The following is a 27,816-nucleotide window of genomic DNA, read 5'->3' as shown; positions in this document are numbered from 1 at the left end:
TTATCATTCAAATTAGGATAAGGGGTCTTTAAAGCTGTAGCTCTACCGCCGTCTTGTGTAAGTCATAGGGTCTGCTCTGAAAATAATGCCTCCTATTTTATTACATTGGCCAGTGTCATCAGATGCAGATGGTGGTATGGCAGTAGAAGCTGAACCTTTCCCTGCCACTGTTCTGTTACCATGTAACAGATGGCAGAAGAGTGGCAATCTGACAAAATGGCATCTAACAAGGAAGTGTGTGTGAAGCAAAAGTATGGAACTGAATGCCTTCCTGTGGAAAAAATTGCACACATTGATGTTCACTGATGTTTACTGTATGTTTATGGAGAGCAAACAGTGGATGTGAGCACAGTGACAGCAACAGCGGACCACCTCCAATGGTGCAGATTTTTTTGAGTAGAGCATGCAGGCTCTTGTTCATTGTGGTAAAAATGCATAGCGAATGGTAATGACTGCGTTGAAAGATTGTGTTTTGCATCTAAGATTTTGCTCTATTGCATAGTGTTATTGTGCTCATTTCATCTGTTGTAATTTCCATGGAAATAAATAGGAACTTCAGTGCCAAGAAATACTTTTGGAGCAACCTATATAGACAGTATACAAGTAAACAGGGAAGTGAACTGGAAGGAAAATATCCAGTTTTACTATCCAGGCAACTGTCTTCAGACCTATCTCAGTTTAAACTGCAGTCAAGATAACAAAGATTGGAGTTATCCATCTACATAGGTACAGGATCCACCCTTTACACATGGCTAGGATCACAGCATGTGCTATGCTGGATTTCCTGATGAGGGACCCATTCAGGTCATTCATTCAAAGCCTGGAAAGGAACCATCATGTATACCATGTAACTCACTGTGGGTTGAGACTCCTGCTGTGAAACAGGGTGCTCTTTTTCATGTCGGTGCAGATGTGACATACTCCTGTCTATCATCCATGCAAAACGTTTCAGAATCCCCAGGTAAGAAGGGCTGTATGCAAAGAATATACTACAAAACCAAGGTTGCCCAGAGAATGACAATTCAGCTCTAATTGTAGATATGGAAATAAGATCTTCCTGACTTGTAGGTAGAACTAGATAAGTTTTTTTTTTTTTTCAATGGAAAGTTTGCATCCAAATGAGCAGTTCCTTTGAAATACAAAGTTTTTTTTATTTTAACAATTCTCCGTGAAAAGCCTTCAAGTATTTTGTTTTGATAATGTTTAAATCTCTTTTATATTTCTCCTTTATGTCATAAATTCGAAGTGTGTGTATATATATATCACTTCAGAATGTTCTGACAGTTTTGAAAGAAAATATTCTGATTCATTTTGGAAATGGCTCTTTGAGGGGACATAAAGAATTTGCTTCTCCCACAAATCTCTAAATTTAAACTTTTGCATTCAGATCTGGGACAAAAACAAACATCGAAATGTCAGAATATCAAATATGATAGAAATTCTTTTTTTTTTTTTTTTTTTTTTGCCTTGTAACATTCTGTTTAGATTACCCTGCACAGCATGTGCCTTTCTTTAGTATTTTGTGCCCAGAAAAAAATCAGTTTGAAAAGTCTGAACAGAGACTTGCTTCTGGCCCTGTTCAGATGGGCTTCAGAGCACCCATCACTCAGCTTACAGGTCTTGAGATATGAACTTGAGTTCAGCAATGGGAAAAAACTGGAAAAGCAGAGTGGAAAAAAAAAGAGATGTTTCCCATTTAAAAGTTTTTATAATTTCATAGCTGACTTCTCATTCATCTCTTCATTTTCTTTTGTGCTTGTAAAACAAAACAGATGAGATTCCACCCTGTTCCAACAACTGCTGTTTGGCACTGTTCGCAACTGAGTTCTTCCTACATGTTGCAAAACCCCATGACTGAGTTGACCAAGAAACTGAAGCTTTGTGTTTGATTTAAACAAGGACTTAATGGCCAATTCAAACTAACAGAACTTCAACCAGCTGAAAATTAAGGTGATTTTAGGTATTACTGCCTTAATGAACACTAATTTCCTACCCTTGGAAATAAAAAATAATAAAAATAAAAAATCCCCAGTTTGAGCTCCAGTGTGTTCTCTAAGCCTCTAACCAGCAACTACTTTGCATTTGGAAGCATCTTTTCCTTCAGATTCTTGTGTCAGGCTTTTGCAGTTCTGTTAAGCATTTTTGGTTACCAAGTCCCTCAACCATCTTTTATATATATATATTTTTTTTTTACTATTGCTGTCTCATTTCCTGTAAGGAAAGAAGAACACAAGATGCCAGGAAGGAGATCGTAACATTTTTAGCATTTGTCCCCACATTAACATATAAACATGTCTGTTTCTCTCTATATTTCTGTCCCTCCTTACTCTTTATGGGCAAATTACTCACTGTAAAGAACTCAGGATTTGCACTAAACTCTACCAGTGTTTCAGCTCTGAACTTCAGAAATTTCCTTAAAGAGGAGCAATTATCTGAAGTTGGTCTGAAATCTGTCTGTTCACGTTTGGGGGGAACTAGAGCAAAATAACCATAAGAAAAATTGTACACTGATGCCTCCCACCTCAGTTTGGTGCTCTTTTAAACTAACCTTTAAAATATAGCTTCTTAGATCCAATTTTCTTCAGTCAACAGAAGAGAAATTAAGTCTCATTACATTGCTGGAAGTGTCTGCAGGCTAATTACTGCTAATTTGTGTGAACATGGCTAATGTGCTATCAGAAAGGAGATAGGGCAGTTTCAGTGGATGAAATAGGTTGACTTCAGCAGAAAAGAGCTGGGAATAGTTACGTAAAGTAAGGGTTACTCTGAACACTAACTATTCTGGTAGTAACTTAAGTACCAAGATCAGTGAAGAGAAAGCTTTCAAGAATTCACAGGGAGGTTTTGCCTTTGTGAACAACCAGACAATGTGCTTTCAGTCTCCCGGACTTGCGTTAATGTACCTTGAGCCCTAAAGGCAGCAGAATCCTGTGCTGCTGCAAGCCTCAGCGTGGAGCTCTGGGTCTCTTGGAAAAGTGGGATTGCTCCTCGAGTCTGAGTCTTTGTAAAGCTGCACCTGGGGCCTGTGCTTCTGAGAGGTGGGAGCACTTGAGCCCTCAAAAGTAAAGCCCCCTCTGATGTACTGACATACAGGTCAGTTCCAAAGTCAGATTTATCTAAACAAAATAAGAAAAACAAAAGCAAACAAAAACTCATGCAAAGGCAAGAAACATAAACAAACAAAAAAATCCCAGTCTGTTCCCTCCAACCCATCCTTGTAAATTAGCCAGCTTATGAACTTTGCTTTCAGAGTTCATTTTGCAGTTTACCTGATTCTTTCTGTCCCTGCACAGCCATTGCCAGCCTGCTCTCCCCTTCAGCCTATAGCAAACAGAACCAGAAGGCGCAGAAGTTATCTGCTTTTAGACATTACTTAGAAGGATGGATATTTGAGGTCTCCTGCTGCTAAGCAGCAGATTGTTGTTTGTGCTTGGTATATTGGACTGTAAATTCATTGAAAGCAACTTGGAAAACAAGAAGTGTGTTCTCAAACACACACTAGCGGTGTCTGTGTGAGGTGTTGAGTATTCTCCACTGTCAGCATCTTGTCAATAAGTTTTGGGAAAGCAGTATAAAAATAATCAAACATAAATAGTGAGAGAGAAAGGGGAACAGTACTGCACCTGTGACTCAAAAATGTGGAAAAGAAATTGAATTGATTAGGAAATACAGAGAATATTGCAGTTATGGAGATTTTATTATTATTATTTTGCATCCCAGTGATGACAGCTTTGGTTAATAAGCATTGAGTATATAATCAATAGAAAGCTGTTGTTATCTCTAAAACACTGCCTGCTGAATAGATGAGCTTAAAGTGCTATAAGCACAGTGATGCAAATTTAGGATGCTCGAAAACCAAAATTTAACTGGAGGGTTGTTTGTTGAGAGTACCTGTATAGACACAATCAGAGCATTTATCTATACCTTCCCTGTAAAGATGACCCACCATAGAGTACATGTAGCTCCCACTTAGAGGTAGATGGAGCTCTGGCTGCTCACAATGGGCTTTTGCATCTTATAATAGAGGAAGTGAGAGAAGCAAACTCTCCCTAAGAAATAGCTTTATTCACAGTGTTTTTGATGGGATAGTAATAATATACTTAGCTGATGAGATTACTATTTTCTTTTTATTCCAGTTATTCAGATAAACTGAATTCTTCTCATTGTGACTCATTGTGTTACAAAGCAGAAAAAGCTCACTAGGTCCTTCTCCATCATTATGCAACAGAAAAATGCAATAACTCAGGCGGATATGGAGACAGGTCACACCTACACACACAAGAAGCCCCACTGAAAACCCATCACTTCCATGGAAGATACAACAGATACAAAGAACACAATAACACTATTGGATAGAGCAAATTCTCAGCTACAAAAAAAAACCAAAAAAACACAACTGTTTTTCAGTAATAATCACCACCTTTAGCTATGCATTGTCAGCAATGAACAAAAACCTGCATGCTATGCTTGTTAAAATCTGTACCAGCAGAGTTGACTCTCTGTATCACAGTTGCTATGATGGTGCTGTTGCTTGGATAATGTTGCCCACACGGTCCATCTTTCATCAGCCCAAACAGATGGAAGTCAGAAGGTGTCAAATCTGGACTGTCTAGTGGGTGTGGTAGCACAGTTCAGCCAAGATTGGCAATGCACTCCGCAGTCTTCAAACTGGTAAAGGGACTTGATGTTATTGTGTTACAAGAGAAATGTTGTTGTCTTCTCTGGCCTGACCCTGGGAGTTTGAGCCTTCAGCTTAGTGTTATGATATGGTGGCCAGAGTTGATGGATTATCTGTGTTCCAGGAAATCCAGAAGGATTGCTCCTTTCCTAATTGTATGGGAACTGTTGAGTCACGGCCTGAGCCACTGATTGATCACCTGAGGCACAGACTGGGTCAGCCATGGGAGCACAGGTGAAGGTGGTTCAGCTGTGTGACCAGAAGGCTCCTACACCCTGTTTAAGGGCTGACTACTGCTGTGGTGTTACAGCTGTGCCATGGCTGCCAGGAGCATGGCTTGTCTTTCACGTTGCTGTCACTGCTGCTTACATGCACCACTCACCTCCTCAACATGCTCACATCCACTGTTTGGTCTCCAGAAATGATCTGCAAGCATCAATGATTGACAGTGGGTGCCATAATTTCCATGTGCACTTGCATAATGCCACACAAAAAAAACCAAACCAACAAAACAACAACAACAAAAACCAACTCAAAACGTGTTACTACTTGTAGGAACATCATTTATCAAAAATGATAGATAATAATTTAAAGCCAATAGGACAGAATTTGCTTGATACTTACTTAATGTTCTCTTGCAACATTCTTTACAACTGACCATATCTGTAATGCTTTTCTTTCCACCTGATTGGTAGAGTTTCTATCTGCCACATTCTGTCTGTGTTACACCAAATCTAGTGTCGCACATGGGAGTGGTAAAAGTTATCACAGACATTATGATTGAATGATTAAATAGGTTCAAACTTGAAAGAAAAATTGTAGATTTCATTTTAAGGAGAATGAATATCTTTTGGCTTGTGAGAAATAGTTTAACTAGAATGTTCATGCTCTGAACATTTTGATACCCTTTGTACTCATACTTTTCCCAGGAGCAATTCTATGGTGGGGATGGCTGAGAAGATTGTACCCTTCCTTTGTTTACCCGATCTTGAGAGATCCCACCACCAAATTGTGCTTAGCGTTTGCTAGCATTTCAAATGCTGGCACCAGCAGCTGTCCTCTGATGAGCTAGTTCTCAAAGGTTCCATCTCCACTGATGCATGCAGGTATCCATACTGGCTGGAACACAAAAGTAGTGTTTATCCAAATGATATGCCAATGGAATAACCCCCAGCACTGTCAGGCTATCTCAGTTTTTGTATACTGAGGCTAGGGTGTCTACCAGAGTTTGTGTTATGTATTAGGCCTGATTTCTCTGCACCTTCAAGAAATCTCATCTGCTCTTTTGAATAGGCAGAGGAAATTATGCCGATAGGTCTTCCCTTGCACAGGGCCTTAAAACCCATCTAATGTGTGCTAAAGTTGTCAGCCACAAGAGCAGCTGGAAAACATGATTGCTTTAGCAGCAGGTGTGTGGAGTGGGGTTTTGGGGACAGCCTGCCATTCCCTACACATGGGAAATACTCTCTTGAATGCTTAGTAAAAGAACAGTTACCAGGAACCCAACAATCCCTTTTTCCTCAGCCAGACCCCTCTGCTGATCACTATTCCCCAGAAAATTTGCCTATTTTTTTTTACTAATGCAGTTTGGTTTGGTGTCACAGAGTCACAGAATAGCCAGAATTGGAAGGGACCTCAAGGATCATGAATCTCCAACCCCCCTGCCACATGCAGGGCCACTGACCTCCCCATTTAATACTAGACCAGGCTGCCCAGGGCCCCATCCAGTCTGGACTTGAACACCCCCAGGGACGGGGCATCCACAACCTCTCTGGGCAGCCTGTTCCAGCACCTCTGTACTCTCACAGTAAAGAACTTCCCCCTGACATCCATCCTAAATCTTGCCTCCCTCAACTTAAAACCATTTCCCCTTGTCCTGCAGTTATCTACCCTCTCAAAGAGTTGACTTCTCTCTTGTTTGTAGGCTCCCTTTAGGTATTGAAAGGCTGCAATGAGGTCACCCCGTAGCCTTTTTTCTCCAGGCAGAACAAGCCCAGCTCCCTCAGCATGTCTTCATAGGGGAGGTGCTCCAGCCCCCTGATCATCTTCGTGGCTCCCCTCTGGACCCTCTCTAACAGCTCTCTGTCTTGTACTGGGGGCTCCAGACCTGGATGCAGTACTCCAGATGTGGCCTCACAAGAGCAGAGTAGAGGGGGACAATCACCTCCCTGTCCCTGCTGGCCACCCCTCTTCTGATGGAGCCCAGGATGCCATTTGCCTTCCTTGTTGCAAGAGCACACTGCTGGCTCATGATAAGCTTTTCATCCATCAGGACTCCCAGATCCTTCTATGCAGGGCTGCTCTCAAGGACCGCTCCTTTCAGTCTGTCAGTCTACTGTGGCAGTCTACTTCGTTGTGTCAGAATGATGCAAAGATGACTTGGCAAGGCAAAGAGTCTGTCTCCCATTCTGTGTGTGTGGATGTGTGCACACATATACATGTGCTTGTATTTCTACAAGAAATGGCCACTGGCATAGGGGCAATATAGCCACAGATATTAAATTTACTATTTTCAAAGTAGGACAAACATTTAGAACTGGTAACACGATCAAGAATCAATGTAATTTTCCAATTTGAGCAAAAATCTTTTATTATTTATAAGCCACATGTGCCCAACCTTAAAATAATTCTTCTAACAGTATTTACCTTTCATCTAGGAACCAAGGAGATAGCTGAAGAAAGTTTTGATTAAAAAACATCTTAAATATTTTCAGGCTGGCAATCAGTGTTTGATATCCAAAGCCACCTGCACAGTATTAGTAGCAATTAGAAATCTCACTGTAATTAGATCTTGCTTGCGACGGAACGTCAGGCAAAGTTACCTCTACTTCTGCTAATATTTATTGCTTCCATAAATAAGAATGTTATGAAGGATGCTCATTTTATATGTTGCAGGATCACAAACTTTTGTATTTGTGGGAGTCTCTGTGGCGCAATCGGTTAGCGCGTTCGGCTGTTAACCGAAAGGTTGGTGGTTCGAGCCCACCCAGGGACGAGCCACTCTTTCTGGGCTGCATCAAAAGAGAAGCGGCCAGCAGCATGAGGGAGGTGGGTGTCATTATCCCTCTCTACTCTGCTATAGTGAAGCCCTGCCTGGAGTTCTGCATCCAGGCCTAGGGTCTCCAGCACAAGAAAGATGTGGAACTTTTGTTTTGGAGAGAGAACAGAGAAGGGCCAAGATGATGATCCTTCTGCTGGAGCATATCTATACTGACAGGTTGAGGGAGCAGGGCTGGCTGAATCTGGACAAGAGAAAGCTCCAGGGAGACCACATTATGGCCTTCTAATACTTAAGTGGAGCTTATAAGCAGGAGGGAAATTAACTTTTTACACAGGTAAATAGGGATAGGACAAGGGGCAACAGTTTTAAAGAAGGGAAATTTAAATTAAATGTTAGGGGGATATTTTTCACTGAGAGAAAGATGAGGCACTAGAATTAGTTACCCAGAGAGGTTGTGGACACCCACTCCTGGATATGTTCAAGGGTAGATATATGGTCCCCACACCTTTGTGGCATTCTGTATCATGTCAGGTGGTATGGAATAACACTGGGCCTAATTCAGGCCACCTGTCTTGGCTCTGCCTTGCCTCCCCCACTGCTGTGTTATAAAGTCAGCGGTGCTTCAGCTGCTCAGCATTAACCAAGATATCATTGTGATACTAGTGGTGTACCAGCTGAAACCTGGATAATATTTCTTTTGTAGTGTTTATGCAGCTTTGAAAGTCTGTATTATGGAATTTAAAAAATGTATGTACATCATTGGTGAAGACCAGGTAATGTCATTTTGGTACTGTTTTGCTTTTCTTTAAGGAAGCCTTGTATGAGAGTGTGTTAAGTGAATGCTTTTTTTTAATTCTTGTTTCTTTTTCCTGATTGAATACTTTGAAAGTAGAGTCATCTGTGTGCCAATGTCAGCTGGTCTACTATACTGAGTAGGATTCAGAAAGTGATTCTCAGGGTGGATTTAAAAGTATTACTCTCTTATGGAATAAACTGGGGTACTGTATTGTTTTGTTTCCAAAGCAGTTACTGTTCTGACTGTAGGTGCTAATGTAAAATTTAGTAAGAAGTCTATTAACTTGTAATCTGATTTCTTTATTAATTTCTCTAATACACTTAATAAAACCTTATGTAAGAACACAACTAGTGAGGAAGGAATTGCACAAAGTTCAGATTATTATTATTATTTTTTTAATGTTATAGTATCAGAGAATGATTCTTGTTTACAGAAACACTGGAAATGATTGTTTAAACTGCCTTACTTTGTTCTACCCTTGACATTCCTGAGAAATAGGGCTATGGGATTAGGACCATTTTGAGTCCTGCAATGAGATAATTATCAAATTGCTAGGAATAGGAAGTGGTGATTTGCTTTTTGTAATGGGTATCCATAAAAGCATTATAGCCTTAAGATACTTCCAACTGGAGTTTTGCTTTTCACTTTGTGTGAAGGAGCTTGTCATGGCACACAGTCATGTTGCCCAGGGCTATGATAGCCCCCTGGCTGTTGGTGGCAATTAGAACAATTCAAGGAAAGAGCGGACAGACTGTTTTGCTAAGTTCTTCCAACTGCCACGTGTGGCAGCTTTGTTCTTGATAATGCATGTAACTAAAGACCCAGCCTGCTCGGCAGCTTTTATAAGATTTCAGTAGGCATAATCACAATGATAAGCTATACCTTACCTGTCCCTAGAACTGTAGCTATTCCTGATATTTTGACTAAATTTGTTTGCTCAGGACAGTGCTGAGTGGCAGCTACTGTAAACAGTGTTATGATTGAGGAAATATGGCACTCTACCATGCTTCAGGTGCAGCAGTAATAATACCTTTTCTGAAATAAAATCTTTTAAAATATCTTCTAGGAATTTGATGACTGCAAAGATGGATGTAAAAAAGTTACAGAGTATCTCATGGAGAAGAGCAAATGGGAAATCTGCTCAGAAAACTTAGTTAGGAGTTGTAGCACAAATGCTAAGTCATGGCTTGAACCAGTGATTGAGCACTTGGGGGTAAGGCAGGACCAACCCAGGGGAGCTCAGGTGTATGTAGTGTATGGGAAGGGATGCAGCCAGAATCCACCCATTCCAAGATCTTGTTTAAGTGTTGGCAGTGGAGGCAAGGGTATCTTGCTGGAGATCTGTGTGTACTTAAGTCATTATGAAGGTAAGCAGTAGCTTTCTTTTATTTCTGTGCCCATAGCTGTTACCTTTGAGCAAATCTTCTCTTGCTGTATCCTAGGACTTTGCTGTTCTGCTGTTATTGCTGCACTTTCCATCATCTTACAGGAATCTATTTAGAATAGGGTCAGATTTTTTTTTCAGAATAATAAAATAAAAATATATATTTTTTTCTATTGCATGTGCCTCCATGTCATTCTGTAGTAATGCTATATGTAAGATGTTTCACTACAAAGTTTTTTTTTTTTTTTTTTTTTTAAGAACCAGCTGTAGTTCTAGGCATACCACATATATGATGGATGTATCTGACAGCATAACAATTTGTTTTGTTGTTAGCCTGAAGTTAATAATAAATCTGCTTGTTTAAGAAATACAGTAGTTGGAAACCTTGGTGCCAGTCACAGTATCACAGCACGCTTCTCATTGGAGAGAGGTGAAAGATGTATATGAGCTTCAAACCATAGAGGCAGCTAGCATCCACAGTTTCCTCTGGAGAGAAACAAGCAGGCAAGAAGTGGTAACACTTATTATTTATTGTCTTGAGAAATTCTTAACTTACCATCTGTGTCACCTTCTCTTTCACATTAATTTTTCTCATTTGATAGCATGGTGAATTTATATTGTCAGTTCCATACATGCATATTGCAGATCTTATGGTATCTTTTATCACTAGATCGATGCATGCTATTGTATGATTAGGATTTTCGTCTTATGCTTTCATTTTTATATCTGATTATATGTTGGCTTTTTATTATAGTGATTTTTATGCCTTCAATCCATTAGACATCTTAATATCCTTGGAGTTTACTAAACATTGTCCAAGCAAGTGTACTCAAAGGTTAACGTTTAAGTTGTATAATAATAGATAATTAAAGAATTCATGTGGTTCTATTCTTCATATATCCTCTCTTCTACTTTCTGTCTCTGTGAACTTGTGATTTGTTACTCATTTTGTATCATTAGTTTTCTGTTAAGTTACTTATGTTTAAAGTATTTTAACCCATTTTCTATCTTATTATGCATTGCTTCTTAATACTGGTATGGTCTAGATATTATATATCTACTTCATATGTTGAGTTTTGAAGAAATAGTTCACTTGTCTGTAACTCCTCCTTAGAAAGGGAAGAAAAGGGGGGTGAATAACTTATCATTAACTGTTCATATCTTTAAAGAGCGCATTCTCCTCTCTGCTTTTCCACAAATATTCCTTCAGTATTTTCTTGGAAAGGAGAAATGGAAATAAAAATACTTGGGACTATTTCTTGATTGGTTCCATTCTATGAAACTTCAGAAGGCTATTCTGCAGCCTACTTCTTGAAGTTCTTGGGACACAAAATATACCCAAACTACTGCTGTCTTCAGGGAAACAAACCATCTTTTCTACCTATAACTGATGATTTGTGGAGGAAAGGAATTAAAATTTTGTCCTGTAGTTTAGCATTTTACCTTCTGGCTTTTTTTTTTCATTTGCGTGCATAATGGCATGAGGAATAATGTGTTGGGGCTTGGCCCAGCTGGTTGCCAACCTCACACCAAGTTGTCTACCTCTCTGCCTTGCCTCAGCAGGCTTGAGGAAGGGAAAAAATATGAAGAAATAGGGAGATCAATTACACCACAGTTATACCCCATCTCTTCAGTGGTACAACAAGCAGGGCAGGGTGGCTGCAGTCAGGACAGTTCATTGCATAGCAGTTCATTGCTGCTGCTGCTCCTTGTTCTCATCTGCTCCATCACAAGTCCATCGCAAGTTTGTGGTACAAAGGAACTGGGTTAGTGGGCAATGTTGGTGGTAGGTGGATAGTGGGACTAGACAGTCTTAGAGGTCTTCCTCCAACCTTAATTATTCTATGATTCTAAGTCTTCCATGGGCTTTGGTCCCTCCAGGAACAACTGCTTCATCACTGACCATCTCCTCTTCCTGTTTCCATTCTTTTGCTTTGAGTATTTTGTGCCTTTTCTTAAATATGCTTTTGAAGTTGTGCCCCAGCTTGGCTGATGTACCAGCTGCATCCTGCAGTGGGGCTTGTGGAGCTGTATGAGATGTGGTGTCTGCTCAGGGCAGCCTCAGCCTCTCCTCAAGGAGGCTACACCTGTAGCCTCTCTGCTACCAGCAGACTGCCACCTACACTCAATGCAGGTACACAGCGCGAATGTCTTCATTAAAGCTGGTAGCACTTGTGACGGTGACCCCTTTGGGAGGTATTACTGGGGACTTTCTGGGAGCAGTGAATGCTGGTAAGTAAAGACAAAGGCCAGATAGATTTCCTAATTTTCCCAGTGCTGAAGGCACAGAAAACGAAATGCTTGCTTTCCTCACGCTTTACATTTGTGAGCCAAATACAGCTGAAACAGTCCAGAACTGTACACGTAAGATTTAGTATGGACTATTAGATGGAGGCTGCCATTCCTCTGTGATTACTGAATTTTCTATTTCATGCCTTTGTAGTTACGCTTGGAATCATTAAGCATGAAGCCTGCACAGCTTAGCCTGAAATGACTGTGTGCTGGAAGTAGTGTTGCTAATTGCTATTACTGTTGCTAATGGCTAAAGAAAGACTAGTAGGATCACAGGAGGAAAAAAAGAAATTTGGTATTTTAACCAGACTAATGCAGATTAAAACATAGCTAATAAGCCTCACGTGAAAATCTCATATTTGAATTACAAGAAAATGACATTTCTAGAAATTAGTATTCCATTTAAAGTCTTGTTTGTTCATCGCTTTATACAATGGGACCATGTTTTTAGGGCATTCATGATAGTAAAAATAAAAATATAATAAGATGTTTTTCATTTTTAAATAAGATTCTGAATGTTAAATTAATACAGGTTGCATCATTTAAAAAAAAAAATTGAATTTTTTTTTTTTTTTTTTTTTTTTTTTTTTTTTTTTTTTTTTTTGCACAACCTAGTATGATATGGCTGAATTTGTAGATTTATTGCTCTTTTTGTCATGGAAGTAGAAGAATAAATTTGAGTTCTGATATTTTTTTTTTCTGTTTTTCTAATTTTATTAGCTTACCATAGAGTTCTTTGCGGTATGTAGCAAGATCTTCATTATTTTACGTCTGTCGTTTGTTGCTTATGAGGGAACATAGTGATAATTAGTAAACCCAATATTATTTACAGGATTTCTGGAGTGAATTCACAGGGAAGCAAACCACATGACATCTGGATGGTGGGAGGGATACTGTAGAACAGTAGAAGTAGCTGTTTATGAAACTTGCTTTCAGAAATATTTTCTATTGTCAAAAAGATCATTTTGTACATTACCGAACATCTGTTTAGAACAGCCGGATAGGTAACTTTCCTGTGAAGAAATATAGAAGAGTCAGCCCTCAAAATCCCTGAGGATCGACTCCCTGGAAACTCGAGACATGAACAGAACAAGGCCTCATAGAAATTAATGTTCCCAACAGCGTTCTGTTTCAAACCTCAAAATGCAGATTTCTCAGATCTTTCACAATATTGTAATAAGAATTAATATAAAAGGACTTGAACTGCTAATTACTGCTTCGTTCCAACTTGTCTTCTGTCTCTGCTAGGCTTTCAGAGCACATGCAAATATTTCCACATACTTCTATTTTCTGGCATGCATGTATCTGAGAACTAAATGCATATCTTCATGTAATTGTATGAGGGTTGCTCCAAAAACAATCTTTGCTATTTTGTTACATTGGCCCACAATATTGGAGACAGATGTTTTTACTATGGCAGTAGAGAATGAACCTTCCCACCAGTATTCCATTATGTTTTGTTGCTGTGTCACAGATGGCAGCAGAGGGGCAGTCTGAAGAAATGGCATCTCAAGTGAAAGCACTCATGAAGTAAAGATGCATCACTGAATTCCTCTCTATGGAAAAAATGATACTCACTGACATTCATGTGGCCCAAGAGAATTTTTCAAATGCTGAGGAAGACCTTTTGCAATTCTGTTGGCCATAGGATAGAATTGCAAACGTTAGAAATAAACATGTAGAGAAAATATGAAAGGAGCTTACCAAAGCAAAAATATTCCCGTGGCAAATTTCCTTTCTGAAAAAGGTGAAAGAGATAGGAAAGCTGCAATTTAAAAATAAATTGCAGTAGGGAAATTACAGTACACAGAAGAAAGCAGTGACTGGCTCAGGAGAAAAAGGAGTGTAGTCTTTGTTAGCAGTGAATTTGAGTTCATACCTTGATGTCTAGAATGTGCTATATCCTTAGATGATCAGTGTGAAATGCATTGTTCAACATACATGTATGTGGACAGAAACAGAGGTGTAAACTTTCTCTGCTGTAGACCTGGAAATGCAGTATTCGCATAACTGGGGTGAGATAAACTTTCCTCTGAGGAGTTCTGTTAGTTCTGACTTGACGATGATACTATGATTATGTGTTTTTTGGACCAAAACAGTCATATCTCAGATGAGAGCACATCTCAGAGAGCAGGGGACCTACTTCTACCTACAAAATGCACTCAACTGATCTGTCTGATCAATGGAAGGTTAACAGGATGAAGAGTCTGCCCTGGTTCTTCCCTTATAATCCAATAGTGTTTAGCTTGCGAAGCTGGGTTGATCCCACTGAACCTCATGCACGACTGAAATTGAGCATCATAGTATCCCATCTAGCAAGCCATCATTTTAGAATATGTCAGTTTCAATTAAAAGGATAAAAATGAAGGGCATCTCACTTTTTTTTTAATTCTGACATTGTATTTATGTCTCTTCTGTGATTTATGCTAGTATCTTGATTAGTTTTACTCTTCTAGGGAGCGCTGCTCCAGGCAATCCAACTTTTAAGTATAGGTTCACAGTACACACCAGGTAATAAGATAAATTACCTTAATTCTGCATTTAAAGAAAAAAATCTTTCTATTCTCACTGGGTATGCCCTGAACTCTAACTTCAAAAAAGTATTTATTATATTTTCTCGTTGCTTTTTAATGTAATTTTGATGTTAGAGATAAATCATGAGTTTGCTGTCATTAGGAATGAAACTAAACGCTGTATCACTGCTGCTGGAATCTTCAAGGATAAATCAAAAGAACTCAGTAACAACATAATTCTGTCTTCTAAATTGCTGACATGCTATGTTTCTGATATGACCTGAAGATTTGTTAATGGAATTCTTGCGAAAGAGGAAAATTTCCCCATGTCATTTACGTATTAACTCAGATAATTTGCCCTGTGAGGTCACAATTTGTTCTTTCCAACATCAGGTAGTTCCAAAGCGTGAAATGAGCTCAGTTAGTTCTTTGGTAGCCAAATTTATTCTGTGGATGTGACTGTTAAGAGCACCAAGTATTTTTCTAAATTTCTAAATAAATTCTAAGTATTTTTGCATTGCTTTGGTTCAGAAAGTCATTTTTTGCCTTTTTGTCCTCTGCAATATGAGTCCTCATTCCAGATAATGTACTCTTTTCTAGAGAACAAATAGTGAAATTATTGTCACTAAGGAAATGAATTAAAAAATTGGTAGTAGTTTCATGGAAAATGATACAAGATTAGTTACCTTTAGTCTACCTGTGTTTGGGTAAGGCCAAGTAGAAGTCAACTATGGTTTTTGATCATCTTCAAACTGCCAACATCCTTTTGATTGAAAGTTGATGCTGTAGGTGACGTTTTGTGTGAGTGCTTAATCAGTCAAGTCAGCAATAGAATATCAGACTTACGTGCATGTCCACATCTTTATGGGAGAACCTGCTCGAAGTTTTACTTTCCAGGAAAGTTTCCATCAGTTGAGATACTTATTGAAAACAATTCTGGTGTGGGATGCTCCTGACAGAAATGCTTGGATATTAATGGTAAAGATACTTCTGTTTCTAACGCTGAAATTTAAGTACTCTGTTTTGGGATAAGGCCTGCAAATCATTCCTCCATGAGTATGAAGGACTGTGAGTTTAAAATATATTCTGTTGCTTCTCTTAAGATTTTTAGCTTTCAAAAGCTACAGAAGAGTAAAAAAGAATTCCTAAGTTGTTGGTATGAATTGGTTGTTGGTAAGAATTCTGTTGTTGGTATGTTGCTATAAAGGACCTGCCTTAACTTGCAGAATAGGTACAATGAACTAGTTTGTTATTTAGAAAAGAAAATGGGGGCATGGCATTTCATTATTTTAGAATGGATGTGTTGTTACCTAGAATTGCTTTGATTAATGAGGAAATACAAGATTAATCTGCTATAACAATTACACTATAAGTACTAGAGTGAACTTCACGTAAGAGATTTATGAAGCTGATAAGAATCTGTCACGCTGGTTAATGTATTAAGATCTAGGGAATGAAGTTAAGATGTCCTTTTTACAGTGTTCTGCATTTGATTTTTTTGATTTGTACATTGTTTCTGTTTTGTAGTCAGATCTCTCTTCATCTTTCCCTTATCCTTCACCCAGGCTTGATCCAGTGTCTTCCCATGCCATGTCCATCCATGCATCTCTCATTGTGGACCCCATTATGCTCCACATTTCTTTCTTGATCTTTCTTAATCTCAGCTGTTTCTTTTGTGAGATCCCTTCCTTCCCTACTGCTGATTCTCTTCCTTTGTACTGAAGAGTCACAAGGGCTCTATAACAGTAGACCTTTTCATGGTTAAATCTGATTCTTACTTCATTAGCATCAGAAGTTGGAAGGATTGCATTCTTCCAAGAGCAAAGCTTCTGTGATAGCTTATGAGGCAAAGCTGAGGCTTTGGAGAATTAAGAAACTTCACTGAGGCAGAACTGAACATGCTTTAGATGCTTCAGTTAGCAGTGACATAGGCCAGGAAGAAGACCTAAAAATGTGTCACTTGTTAGTTACCTCAAAGTTAATAGGAGCTGGCTTTTTAGGGGAAATGGACAGCATGGGCACTGTAATCTTCACGTGTAGCAATAGCTGAAGCAGGTGTAAGCCCCAACTGTGCGTGGTTTGGAGGTGCCCTGCTGATTGAGTAGCCATCTGGAAAAGGTAAAGTGCTGTTTGCCTGTAGATTTGGAGACCTATACATCTGATTTATTTCTTTTAAGCAGACATGCAGGAGGAGTGTTATACGCTATGCATGCTAAGCTATTCCTGTGTTTCTGCATAGAAACAGATGTTGAGAATACAGTTTTTGCAGAGGATTTTGCCGTTTTCCTCCTGATGTACCATAGAATTGTCCTGGGTATTTTTTTTTTTTTTCCCAAAATCAGAGATTTCTGTGTAAACTGATGTCTTCTCTTAAAAAAAAAAAACAAAAACAAAAAAACAGTAATAATAACCTAAAATCATTTTCATGATTTGTAAGAGAAACAAGATTGCTATGTTTAAAATAAAATAGAGAAACATTTAAAATCTTATGCTTTTCACTGAGATTTGGCATAATCTTATTTTCACTGTTTTTACACAGTGCACTATAATATTCCATCTAACAACTGGCTATTTTGGACACATTTTCTGCTGTGATTTTTTTCTTTTGAAGCAGAGGATATAATTACTCTGTTACAGAATGGAAAGGGTAAATGGAGAAGTCAATGTTAGATTCATTGTTTACTGATGTGTATCACAGTCAAATACTTGCCTGCTTTGTTGGAATTTGCACTGCTTTTTCTGTAAACAGTGAAATGCATTTACTAAGTATATAAGACAGGCAAGATTTGACCTGCTGTGAAATAAGTATCAATACTGAGACAGAAAAATATTCAGCCACAAAACAGATTTATGATGTCATCTTGCAGTACTGTGCAAGAATGGTTTAATCTAAAAACTAGCACTGTCATAGCATACTAGAAATTCATATATTCTTAAGTATGTATATTGCTGTGAACTTAAGAGATGTGTGCAAGTGGCTAGTTATTATCAATAACCAGAGAGTTACTGCACAGAATTTGCTGATGTATGCTACAGAACCAAAGTAACAAAAACCCCACAAAACCAGCCAATGACACAGCAGTGCCTGAGGTATGAGTTGCAACTCTTAGGATGCTATCAAAAGCTGGAATTTTTCTGTGAGCCACAGGTTCCTGGGTAGGAGAAGAAACATGGAAGTGGGAAAAAGCCCACCTTTTCTTTAGATAAGGGGTTAAGGAGGAAAAAAGATACTGACTTGCTGAAATTAAACAGCAGGTGATAAGAGAATTAGGAGAAAAAGTACAGCAGAAGGAAAAAAGGAAAGTACACGTGGAAAAAAAACAAAGAACAAAAATCCCACCCAAACCACAACAAAACAACACTAAACTAAGACAGTGTAGAAAGAGGAGACTAAGGAGAAATGAGGCCAGTATACAGAAGACTATGAAAGGATGAGAACAGAAGGGAGAGAGATCTGAAGACAGAAGGCAGAGCAGACGGGAAAGGACTGAGGATTCATACCACTGTCAGAAGGAGGCAAATCTGTGCGACTGATATTTTTCTTTCCAGGACAAGAAAAGAAGGCGATGGACTGAACGTTAAGACAAAGGTACAAAACAAATTTTAAAGCAGGCTGCAAGGGAGTTTGGCTACTGAAAGACTGTAAAGCTGTTTTTACTGGGCTCATAAAAGTGCTGCTCTCTCCATGTGTTTTTGTCTAAATATCTCACAGCAGAAGGGCTATTTCCAGCGAAACGTTTGCTGACTATTTTGAAGAGCTACTACAGCATTTCAGTATGCCATCTTTCCTATACATCAGAGCCTTCCTGGGTGGTGAGTCTGGCTCACACAATGTTTGTCTGCTGCTAAGTTAGCTGAGCTATCACTGAACCACTTTTGATGATTCCTGATACACAGTCTGGACTCCTTGTGTTTAAAAAGAGAAGTGCTCACTTCCTTCACTGTTTTATTTGTGCCAAACTTTTGGCCTTAACCCCTTCTGTGCCATGATGAGAAGTAGCAGGTTTGTACACAACAGGTCTGTGTCAGGAGCCTCAGAAAGCATAATACCTGTTGACCGCAAATCTAATAGAGACAGGACTGCATTTATATCGAGGTTTTATTTCAGAGTCCAATTCTGAATCATTTCTGCTGCTGATCCCCTGCTGTGTGTGTTGGCTTGGTTCATGGAGAGGTTTTGTTTGCATGAACATTTTGGGGAGAACTACCAGAGCTTCACTACAAGAGAGAGCTGAAATGTCCTCCAGCCTCTTCTGGATGTATGTGGATACCTGTGTCCCTTGAATATCTGTGAACTGGAAAATGAGAAAGTGCAGTACAGGTCACCAAACTGAAACACACAGTTTGCAGAAGAGTCTCTGAATACCATGTGAATGTAGGAACTTGTGCAAGATACTTGCTTATGGAGACATTACGGTATCCTTCTTTCTTTTTTCATTGATTAGTAAAGTGAATCATGTGCAATATGGGGAATTGAGTTTCAAGAGGCTGGTAGAGCATGGATTTTTTTCCAAATCCAGTGAATGAGAGACTGCATTTCTCAGAACAGTTCCAGACTTTGATTGCAGTTACCTGAGGAGTAAACACCTGTGTGTGTGTATAGCAGGTGACTGACACCATGACAGCTAAAAGCAGTCACAGATACTAGGTGACTGCAGCACCATATGGTTTTCATTTGGAATTCAACCTTCCAATGGAACTTTTTCCTTGCCCTCTAATTAATCTGTGTCTATTAATTATTAATTAATCTTCATCTACAGTGGAGTAGAAGACTGTCCAGGGTAGGTGGTCCTATTAATGGCCCTATTGTTCCTTTTTTATTCTATTCCAGAGCTATTCCTGCTTCATAATCTACAGCATTTTCTGTATGTGGGGGTAACCTCAATACGGAGCATTTGGACTATCAGGCACTAGCTGCTGCTGTGCTTTGTTAAGGGATTTGATTCTAAATCTTAGTGTCCTTCTCCTTTTTTCAAAAGGCAATTCCCACATGTCTCTGGTCAGGGCAAACCATCTCTTATTATACCACTTGGACACTGCTCCCATCTCTGGTTACTGAAGTGCTAGACTGGCGTTTGCCAAATACAATACAGTATCTTTGAAAGATCATGTAATATCCTCTTTTCAGTGTTTTATGTGTTCTCTGTGGCTATTAAATGCATCTCTGTAGCTTTTTTTCATTCCTATTTAATACTAGGTTGCACTATCACAGCCTTTCCTTGGATTTGTGATAATTTTACCTTCAAGACCCTTCAAAGATATTTCACAGTTTTCAACATCTTCTTTCATAAGGTATTCACTTTGGGCTTGCTTGCTTTCTAAATAAACCAAATTATAAATCTGGATGTCTGTCTGTCTTGTCCTTCTCTGTGTGACTCTGAGGAGCAGCTGAGGGAGCTGGGATTTTTTTTTTGTCCTCTGGAGAAGAGGAGGCCCAGGGGTGACCTTATTGCTCCCAGTAGCTGCTGCAGCAAGGTGGGGGTTTGGCCTCTTCTCCCAGGTAACAGTGATAGATGAGATGGAATGGCCTTAAGTTGTGCCAGGGGAGATTCAGGTTGGATATTAGGAGAAGCTTAATCTTTGGAAGAGTGGACAGGCACTGAAATGGGCTGCCAGGGATGTGGAGGAGTCGTCGTCCCTGGAGGTGTTCAAGAAATGGATAGATGAAGCACTGGGGGACATGGTTTAATAGACAGTATTGGAGGTAGATGGACAGTTGGACTAGATGATCTTCGAGGTCTTTTCCAAGATTAATGATTCAGTGACTCTATACTATCCAAAGCAGGACGCTTGCAGCAGAGTTTTTGTTTTTTTTTTTCCTGACTAAATCTTTATTTTTGGCCAAAATATGGGACCTTGGTGAATTATTTCAGCTGAAACTGAAGCTGCTGATCTGAGTCCAGTTATTCTCCTGTATAATCAGTTTATCTGTAAAAGAATACAAAATTTTCTGAATTACAGTGAAAGCTATTTATTATTTTCTTGTGCACATTTTCCATCCCTGACCTTAGTACGTTCTACCTCTGCTCCTTGCAGGATTGCAATTATCAGGGAGGTAAACAGGTGATAACTGCTTCATTTTCTGAACTGCTCCAGGGAGAGTATGCTGGTGATGCTGTTTTGACTGCCTCTGTCCCACGTTCCCAGTATGGACTCATCTGCCCTTGCCTTGTCAGGATCACCCTCATGACTTCTCTTTCACTCTAATGCTGCTTTTTTTTTTTTTTTTTTTTTTTTTTTTTTTTTGTGCCAAACACAAGGCACAGAGCTTTAACCAAGCAATCCCTTAATCCCTGTGTTGATAGCCACTTTCAGGTCAGGGTTGTTGATAGCAAATCAGTGAACTGCTGGAGCACTTGGCACAGAGATTGGAAACAGCTCAGGTGCTGGTGTCCTGGTATGTAATGCCTGTGTGAAATACCAAATTATTGAGACAGATTATTAGCTCTCTTCAGCTAGTATGGCTTAGTATTGGATGGAGTTTGTTGAGATCTTACTGCCTTGAGTAGTTTCCTCTCACTGTTTCTATTACTGGTATATGAAGAGCTTTCTTATTCCTCTGTGTCTGGTACATAGATACCTGTCAAGTTGAACAAAACCTATGATTGTTCAAATCATGGCTCACTTGCTGATGACCCATAATACTTTCCAAAAAAATTCCTCCAGCTTAATTTTGTTAATCATCTGTGTGGAGTTTTAAATACTGGCATTCTACACAATCCATCTGTACAATAAAGACTTATAATAATATTACTCATTAAAAAGGCCTATAATTGGTATAAACCAGCCTGCTGGCAAGAAATCAATTTAAAAATATGGACTGTACTTGTGGAAATAAGGCATGTCCTTATAGTGTTTGGCAGCACCCTATTTGAAAGCACCCGCATCTATCTCAGCTCATTCAAACTTTATTTTACTCAAAAGTACTTTCTGTAAAAACTTCTCTTTTTCCACTCAAAAGAGACCTTCCTTCCGCAGTGATTAATACTTCAATATCTTGCAATGCTTATGAGTCAATCAAAACGAGACCAAGCTAACTGCGCTTGGCTTTACATTTTCCCTTCGGTGAACTACTTATGCATAGCTTAGCCTTGGTATAAAGTCATATAAAGTGTCTGTAGTAGTTAAAATAATTATAAAGCTAAGTTTCTTCCTTATGTCATAAATTAATTGAATAAACAAATTGGTTCTAGGCCACTAGTTGTGCAGTGCAGTACAGTACAAGGAATGGCTCAAATCCAGTGCCCCAGTGATGAAATTGATTCCAGTGCTCCTACAATTGATCTCATGTTGCAGATAGGTGAATAGTAAAAAGAACTTGGTGATTCTTGATGACTTCTCTTTAGTAAATATCTTACATCTGTGGAAACAAAAGTCAAGGATGGGAACAGATAGAAGACAATCTGCTTTTCTGTAGGAGAAAGGAAACATGATGGAGAAAACATAGAAATGTTCTAGGAAAAATAAAGTTTTTCTTTTTACAACCAGATTGTTTGAGTAGATAGCATACATTTCAGTGAATTAATTTACTTTAATTACTGAGAGATATTTTTATACGTGTTTTCAGAGTACTTAAGAATACTTCAGTGTTGCAAGAATCAGTAACAAAACTAGTTAAAAAGCATTTGCTAAATGTGTTCTGTTATATCCTGAAATGTCTGCTGTTCAATAAAGTATGCGTATTATCAGGAGGATGCTAATAACTTAACAATGTAAAGCTTGCTAGTTTGTGAAATCTTTGTATTTAATCGTGATAAATATTCTTATATATTTAGCTGTTCTCAATGCATGTCAGAGATTTTGGTCTTAAGCAGCTGTTAGCTCCACTTGAATACTACATTTTTTTCAGTGGACAAATACATCTCTTCTTTATAAGCAAGAGAAAAAAGTTTGCGTTAGCTCCAGATAATTTGTTTTATAGTTCTATTTCATTTCCTTTAAGAATAAGTTTCTGAGAAGATACTTATTTTCTTATCTAAACTGTTTAAAAATAATAAAGTTAAATCATTTAATTTTCAAAAAATGCAAGCAAAGGATTTTTCCACTTTTTTCAGTTTTCTTATTTACTTCATTCATTTGAAGGTCATCTATTCACCCACTTTGCCCAAAATCATAGTTAATTTTGTTCCTTTGCTAAGCTGCATTTTTAGTAAATTTATTGTTCATAAAAGTAGTTCATCCACTTTTAGCAATTTTTATCTTTTCTCAGGCTATTACTTCACAAATAAAAATATTGCTGTCTTTGTCTTCAAGTGTATAAGTACATCTAAGGATATTTTATGCAGTACTGAAGATTTGTTGATCAAGTCATTCATATTCCGTATTACAGTCAGAGAAGTACTGATGCAAATCTCTATGAAATTAACAATTTACACTTTAAAGTACAACCTTTTTGTTTGCCAGATCTTTTATGTTCTAGTGTATGATTTTTTTCTATTTTTGTGATCAAGTTCATAAGAAACACTTTCAATGCTTTGTATCAAGAGCTCTTCTTTTTATTGCATATGCTCACAGGTGACATTTACAGAACAGATCTTCTATATTTTTTGATAAATTATCAGTCACAAACAGTTTTCCTTAAAAACACTAGCTAGTAAAGCTGAGAAAGTTTCAGTTAAGCTAGGTAATTTTTTATTTGTATGAAATCAGTTATTTGGTAGAATGACTCATGGAGTTCTGTGTAAGATTATCCTATGAACATCTAATATGCTATTTAAAAAAAAAAAAAAAAAAAAGGAGATAGTTCTTATTACAATTCTGAATTTCTACCTCCAACACTTTGTTGTATAAAAGGATGTATTTGTCCACTGAAGAAGTGTATTAAGTGGAGATAACTGTTGTGCAACACCAAAATTCTTCTTCATAAGCAATGCAAAAAAGAGGATGGGATGATGGGCTGCAGGTAGGAAGCATTCATGACTCTCACAACTTTATGATGGTCTCAGGTATACATAAAACCTTAGTAAGAGGTTTTTTCCTAAAATGGAATTTCTAAGGATAGTCCAGCAGAGGGCCACAGAGATGATGAGGTCCCCCATGACAGAACTAGGGATAATGGGCACAAACTGGAACATGGAAAGTTCCCCACGAACACGAGGAAAAACTTCTTACTGTGAGGGTGACAGACTGGAACACACTCCCAGACAGGCTCTGGAGTCTCCCTCTCTAGAGATATTGAAGACCCGTCTGGATGCTTTCCTGTGTAACCCACTGCAGGGAGCCTGCTTTAGCAGGGGGTTGCTTTTGATAACCTTCAGATGTCCCTTCCAATCTCTGTGATTCTGTGCTTGGGTGACCTAAATTCTGATCAAGTTACATCTGTGGGAGTTCTGTCATGAATTTGAAAGGGTTTGTGATTTCCTTCTCGATGTTCATGTCTAAGAAGCATTTTTTCACTTAATAAATGCAGAAAGAAAAACAGTTAGGAAGGCAGAGATGGTGAGAGTAGGAGAGTAGTACTTTCAAGATGAATAGGAATAGGAGGATGTTCTTAAAATACAATTTGATTTGGATATAAACTCTTTCCCTTTCTTCTATTTCCCTCCCTAGCCTTGTATCTTTCGATTCATTCTCTTTCCTTTGCAATTTCCTGAACAATTAATGCTGCAGTGGAAAGTGCCAAAAGTGCTCATGAAGTGCTGTATTTCTGCTGCTGTTTAAAATACGTCTTAAGGAAGTAGCCTAGAAAATGTTCTCTTTTAATTACTACAGGCACTCCAATTCTTAAGCAGGAATTGAAAGGGACCAATGTCCAGCAGACCTAGCAAACCATTGCAGTACATTTCAGAAATAGTGTGTCCCTTGCAAGACACAAATTAAACTGTACTCTAATGAATGTCTTAAACTTTCTACTTGGGATTAATATATTATTTTGTCTTCAGAGAAAAGTGGGCATTGAGTGAATCTGAAATAGATTTTCTGTCAGGAACTCAGCAGAACTTCAGAAAACTTCTGGGACGGATTACAACAAATATTGAATGTTAAACTTTAACCATTTACTAATGTGCTGTTTGCCATCTACTCAAAATTCACACACAAATCCATGCAAAAATGTAAGTAGAAGTATAGTAATGCAAAAAAACAATGTAAAGAAATAAAGATATAGAATTAAATGTAGTTGCAATGCATTTAAAATATTCAAACACTAATACTTGATTTTTCTCAAGATCTAAAAAAAAATGCCAAGAAAGGCAGAGCTTCTTGTCATTTGTTTTCATTCATTAGCATTAGTAGCATTCCATTTATGTAAGGTAATTGATTCATATGTTTTAATTGAAGAAACAGACATTTTTTCTTTCCTGCAGTTTTCTGCACTTTCTGATTGTGAATTAAGGGATTTGACAACCTATTATAATGGTTGGACTGATCATCTGTACTTACAATGTCTCATTTTTTCACTTTTATACTTTCAAAGATGATGAGAATGATAGAAAAGAAGATATTAAATTGCCATACATACTGTGCAGCTTTAAAATGAACCATAGCTTCAACAACTCAATGAAACCATAGTAGGAAGAGACTTTTCAGTTCATAAATAGAAACTTGCATCAGAAATGAACATCTAGAAAAGAAAGTAAGCTTTGAAAATAATCTTACTTATGTGGCCTATTCAGTTGTATCTATCCTCTTCTGTAACTAATGGTACAATACTGGAGTTCCTATTATTTTTTTCCATAATGTAATGCAAGAACAAAACAAAATTGCTTGCACTGTAGATGACTTTCAAGTGCAGAGATATTTGAGTGATTTTCAGTTCTTTTTTGAAAGTGATTAAAATTTCAAAATAAAATGTGGCTGTATTCACAAACTACAAGAATTTTATGCAATTATTCTAAATTCTAGTGATTTTGTACTGATTAGAAAAGATCTAATCTGGTCAGGCACATAAAGTCTGACATTGCTTAGTATCTCTTGAATATGGTGACGTATCTAAGAATTGGGTGCATAAAGAACAGGGTCATCTTGGCTAATATTATATATGAATTAAAAGAATTCAATTTGCTGCCTTCTGAGCAAAAGCCGTGCAGATCTCTGAATTTTCTCTTCAGCTCTTTAGTGATGTGTTCTTTCTTGATCTCCTTGAGGCTGCACACTGTTGCAAACATTTGTGTGTTGTAGTTACTGCTCTCTTAACCTACAGCCACTGTTTTTACTGTTTCTGCACGCATTCTAGTATCCTGAAAAAATTATGGCACTGTCAGCCCGAGCTCAGGTAAATGCTAATTTAAAAAATTATTTTCTGTGGCCTAAATGTCCAGTTAAATGTTTGAGTTGTGATAGGAGAAAGTAAAAAGGCATCTAAAGATGAGGAGTAAAATGGGCTTTCAGTGCTAGCCCACTGTCTTCTACTGATGAAACTTGAGGCATAATACATGAAGTGAGTTGAGGGCAGGGGTTGGGAGGAACTTGAGTTCTGTCCTTACTGACCATAAACTCAACCCAGAGACCCAAATAACTTCTAGGTTGTTGTGTGAGTCTATGGTACTGTTTTCCGGTTGTTTTGGAGTTTTTATTCTTGTTTATTTTTGCTATATCTATCAGTTCATCCTCACTGGCTGAACTGGCTATAGGTAGCAAGGAGTTAGCAGTGGGGTAACTACATGGGTATGTTTTCCCTCTTCCCTTTTCTTCTTTTCCCAATACCTAAATCAGACTGCAGTACTTATATTACCTAGAAATAAACTAACTCAAAATCCCAAATAGATTTGTTTTGCTTGTGATGGTAATTGGGAAGTGTTTAACCTGTTTTTGTTTCACCCCCTTAGACTTCTTAATCTCTCATTAATCTTGTTTTCACCTTTCCTATCTCTAAAGGACCACTCAGTAGAGGTTGAAGGAGTGAGGGGCTGCCTGTGTGCCTAGCTGCCAGCTGAGGCTAACCCACAGCACCTGCTTATCTCCATGAAAAATTTATCAGTACCAAATGCCAGTAGCAATTGGTGGCCATACACTTCCAAATGACCATAGCCACACACTGATGAATTACTAAGCGATCTCTCATGCCATCGTATCAGAATCCCTGGGCTAACCGGAACTGAAGATCTTCAGTAGATAAGCTTCATTCACAAATTCCACAGAGACTGATCATTTTCCTGCTTGCATCTGTTATCTCCTGAATATCAGCTTAAGCCAAATCAAGTTCTTCATGAAACCATTTGTCAGACTCCTGGTCCTTTTACTCTCTGTCTGTAACTTCAGCTCTTCAGGCTACCTAGTTTCTCTTTTATTACTGTTAATAGCTGTCAGCTGGTTTTCTTTCCTCTTTAAACAGGTCATGCTTTAGCTGTGTTACATCTCAACTGAAGGGCACATATGAGAACATATAGCAGTTGTTCTTCCACTATCAGTGAAAAGCCATGACTTTTGCACAAATCTCCTATCAGAATTGAAGCCAACAAAATCATTCTGATTAAGATTTCTTATTGTCTTAGCAGTTATATTAGACATGAAAACCTGACTTGGCTTTCAGAAAATCTCACTTGCTTAAGATTTGTATGATATTTGCTTTACAGTTTTGGATTCCTTTAATAAATTAGTAGTGTAACTAGAAAAAATACTGTTTTTTTGGGTTTTTTTTTTTTTTTTTTTGGTTTTTCTTTTTTTGTTTTTCTGCTTCTGAAAGTAAAGGTATGTAGTTATTGCATTGTGCTCCTTTTGGAGTATGCCTGTGGGTGACACGATTCCTGGAAGATCTTCTGCAAGCAGTATAAACAAACCAATGTGAACAAAGTTCCAGTTAGATTCAGGCCAAGGTTCCAAAAGAATTCTGAGCTATTTCCTTCTCTTACTTTCTTTCACCACCCCAGGAAGACACGACCTCAAAACTCTAAAACAAAATCTAATATGATTTAGGCACAGTTCTTGGTCTCTCACAGGGAGAAATGAAAATAGGGAGATGTCTGATTAGAGCAGTGCATTGGAATTAGTTATTTTGCAATGGCAGTTCAGTAAAAAATTACAGTAGTCTTCCTTTGCTTGAGTTTACAGCGTTCCCACTGATACTGCATTTCCACCTAATAAGAAACTACATAAAGATGGGCCATTTAGTTAGCCGTTCTTGTTCAATCATATTGTGGAAATTGTATAAAATTATTTTTCTTCAATTCACTCACATTCCGCTCTCTCTCTCTTTTTTTTTTTTTTTTTAATAGA

At 38.2% G+C, this 27,816-nt stretch overlaps 1 long non-coding RNA gene and 1 other non-coding gene across 3 annotated transcripts in view; both read left to right on the top strand.

Moving 5' to 3' along the window:
* Positions 1-27,816, top strand: part of LOC125695854 (uncharacterized) — a 310,620-nt gene that overhangs the window by 134,179 nt on the left and 148,625 nt on the right. The gene's annotated exons all lie outside the window — the stretch shown is intronic.
* On the top strand, positions 7,600-7,673 carry TRNAN-GUU (transfer RNA asparagine (anticodon GUU)). Its single transcript has one exon. It is a non-coding gene; the product is annotated as a tRNA-Asn (tRNA).

This window comes from Lagopus muta, chromosome 7 (assembly GCF_023343835.1).
Source record: "Lagopus muta isolate bLagMut1 chromosome 7, bLagMut1 primary, whole genome shotgun sequence".
In the NCBI taxonomy this organism is placed as follows: domain Eukaryota; kingdom Metazoa; phylum Chordata; class Aves; order Galliformes; family Phasianidae; genus Lagopus; species Lagopus muta.
Note: the sequence above shows the minus strand (reverse complement) of the source record. Positions and strands in the feature narration are given on the sequence as shown.